Source organism: Mytilus californianus, unplaced genomic scaffold, assembly GCF_021869535.1.
Source record: "Mytilus californianus isolate M0D057914Y unplaced genomic scaffold, xbMytCali1.0.p SCAF_19, whole genome shotgun sequence".
Classification (NCBI taxonomy): Eukaryota; Metazoa; Mollusca; class Bivalvia; order Mytilida; family Mytilidae; genus Mytilus; species Mytilus californianus.
In genome coordinates, this window is record NW_026262667.1 from 1,141,626 (window position 1) to 1,145,616 (window position 3,991).

Sequence of the window (3,991 nt, forward strand, 5' to 3'; positions counted from 1 at the left end):
AATGGTGTCTATGGATATTGTGTCTTTTTATTGCATTTTCTTTAATTGATTGAATGATGGTTGTTCTCTTGACGTTCAGTGGCAATAAAATTATGAATTTTGAGGTCTTGAAACTATTCATAATTATTACAATAGTTGGGTTCTACAAGTTGAGACGACAGGGATGAAGGACAGGAAACTGGGGTTGTCTCTAGAAAACAGCAGTACGAATAGGGGCAGACATTTTGGATTGCAACAGACCACCTATGGGCCCTTTCAAAGAGTTGTTGCAAGGACTCTTTAACTTGAAAATTAAAGGCCTCACTGTGACTCTGAGATGGATAACAGCAATAAAAGCGCTGTTCCTTTGCTTTTTGTGTTTTTCCTGTTCACATACTGATTTTGTGTCATGGATGGATACCTCATATCATTTGTTCTTCTACTAGAGAACGTGGCAGTCTCTCTACACGATGCATCAGATTTAACGTCCCCATTTTGATCGGACGTGGCCGCGTATTTATACATCCCGCACAGCCAAACGAAGTTTTCACTTTGGCAAGGATTTAACTGTCGGTTGAAAGTAGACCAATGTGACAATATCTCTATAACCAAATCAGCCTTGGGTACAGTTTCACTGACGTAAACTTCACATTTCATTTTGTGCATACTATAATTTTGATTTTGTTCACACTGAAATAATTGTTATAAACATACTGAAGCTAAACTGCGAAAAGTAAATACTCAAATGCCAATTTCTTTTTATTAATTCACGATAAACAATAAATACAACATCCCAACATGTAAACACAATGTATTCATTGTTTTCTGAAAACTTGTGTATCCTGCTGGCAGAATAAATGCAATGGTGTGCAGTTTGTTGGTATATACAATAGTTCATAGAAAGTATTATTAAACATTCACCATAAACTGTTATTACGTTTTCATTTTGTAATAAGTTTGTAATTGCATGATGACATTGTGACAGGGTTTATATGTATAAGATATATATATAATTGCATAAATATATGTTTTATTGAACTAACCATACAACAAAACCACAAGTATACGTATGTTTTATTCAGTTCTATCTATTTTAAGAAGAAAAGATCAACAAAGGATTGATGTACATGTTTTGTAGGTAGGATAGGTTCATATTTTGGATGTTTTGTATGTAGGGGGTGCCTGTCTATGTTTGCTCTAATACTTTGTGTTCCGTCGTGACAATATTTTGAAAAATTAGTGTGTCGTAATATTCATCCTATTTTTTGTACTCTTCATCTTAACTGCTTTTACATTACCTTAAAGGTAAATGTAAGGTAAAAATTGATAATTTATCACAAAAGTAAGACGGTCCTAAACATCAGATATTAGTTTTTAAGTATTTATACATCCTTGGCTTTCAAGATTTAAACGTTCCCAAGGAAGGTAAAATCCAAAAAAAGTGCGTCGAACGCATCAAATTTCAATAATTTTATTCTCATTTTAAAAGAGCGGTTTATAGTGGCAACTTCGGGAACTTGTGCACTGTTCCTGCATGGGGAGACTTTAAGTAGCTTTTACATGATAACAGATAATATGCATTTGACTAATACCATACAAAAAGACAGAATAGAAGTGACCCCTTTCCTCAATATTTCTATTGTATACATCAATATAAACTTTTAGAGGAGACAATAAGCATCAATCCTAAAAAGTCATCGGGAGATAACAAAAATTCAATATTATATATATTTTCACATTCCAAAGTTCAACCCACATTAACCTATACAAGAGTTAAATTCTTTCATGATTACACCTGATTAGAAGAGCAACAACATATAAAGTAAATGTCAATACATTCGACTTTTCATGTTCAAATATTGAAAGTGCACTTGAATGGTAATTGAAACACATTTGCAGTTTTATCCTATATAAACACAAGGGATATTACATAATTGTTGAGAAGTACTTAGTAGGTACTTAGTAACTGCGAGATAAAAGAACATATTTTGCCTTTGACTGATTTCTACGGGGCCAACCATTAAGAGCCTGGCCTTTATATATAATACAGAATATTTGAAGCGATTGCAAAAAAAAAGTATATATAACAACACTGATTTAATGATATAAAATTCAATCAGATGTCATGTATTTCTTAACACGAACACTATCAGGTTTGTTTTGTTTATAAAGTTTACAAATCGTCCACGTCCATTAATCAGTACTTCGGTATAAGCATGATCTATAATGGTGGTTTCGATTAAAAATTATCGTGCATGCATAGAAAAGGATATTTTACTAAATTGAAACATGGCTCACTTCACCCGGTAAAAGTTATTAATGATCTCGAACAGTTTTGATTGTTGTTTTTTGTATTGTTTTATTTTGATACTCTGAGTGTGATGTCTGTTGTTATAGATCATTGTCATAGACGGCCTTGTATTATTGAGGACAATTTCGTGTTCATTTATTTTTTTAAATGATCATAAACCGGACTTTGTAAACTCCAGATCAATTCTTTGAAACAATTACAATAATATTCTTCATCACTTTTGTGTGTTTGCCACAACATCATATTTTTGAGTTATGCGAAACTTTAAGAAATGTCGTTTGGTGGACAAGCTTCTATTTATACATTGCACCATTCATATATTTACAAAGATTTTAGTTAAACTATCGTTGTTAAATCCATCAATATATTTTTTTAGGGTTTTTTGTATTTTTTTCGCTAATTTTTATTTCACGTCGGTGTAACAGAGCACCAATGATATATTTTATGTGTCGCAAACTCAATCCCGCCATTCTTTCTCCGTACATAAAGTTGTAACGGATTTCAATTGTCCTGCGACATACAATGTGTGGTTCGTGGTGCTCAATCTTCAGATTATTCGTGCAAATGTTTATGGGTGTCGTTTTCATTTTGCCTTGCTTTTGTCCGTGATATTTTCTGTTCCTCGACTTTGACTATTTTAATGCACATTTGAGATCTTTTATTTTGCATAATATATTAAAAATAAAATCTTTTGTAGTCTAGATTTAAATCAAATTTACTAACAGACTATGGACTGTTCACAACATTGTGTGTTCTTGAAATAGTATTATATTTCCATTTGGTTTTATTTTAGGTTTGGATAGATTAATTTGCAGGTAGAGGCTCTTGTACTAGATTAGTCCTGTGATATGCTATGTACCTGTAAACATCAACAAGTTTAGCCCTCCATTCCACATCATGAATCTAGTCATCACGTTTGTTCACTGTTTAACACTGGGAGTCTACTTTGTGTATTATGTCTTGTTGCAATGTTGCCTGAATAAAGTTTACCCTCAAATCTCCTTTAATCTGAAGGCTTCATATAATTTATTAACAGTAATACCACAACTGCTCTCAACAATGACTTAACTGAAGAGCGAGTTTTCCCCCCATGCATAGATTACCTTAGCCATGGTACAACTTTTCAAAACTTTCTTCGATTTTTAATATTCTTCAACTTCGCATTCAAGTAGGCCTTACAACTGTTTTGTTTTGAGCACCACTGATGCGTCTTATGTAGACGAAACGGGCGTCTGTCGTACCAAAACATATTAACAAAAATACCGAACTCCAAGGTAAATTAAAAAAAGAGAAGTCCATAAAACCTGACAAAATCAATTGTTAGACTATATCAAGCGACGAAACGACGGGAAAACAATGTCATGTTCCTGGTATATGATTTCCCGAAGCGAATGATAGGTTAAACCTGGTTTTACAGCTAGCTTAACCTACCACTTGCGTTGTCAGTTTATTTTCGACTTATGAGTTTGAATGTCCCTTTGGTATCCTTCGTCTCTCTTTGTATGACAGTAGTTTATATATAGTTCCGTTATATTCTTGTATGAAAGTTGTTAATAGTTTTGTTTTATTGATAAAATTGGGAGAGCAACCAAATTATAACCCTTGTACTTTTGATGAGTCTTAACAAGTTGAAAAAAAAGTAGCTTTAATTGGCATTTTGCAGTAACACCAATGAATTGAGAGATGCAGTAAGAATTCGGA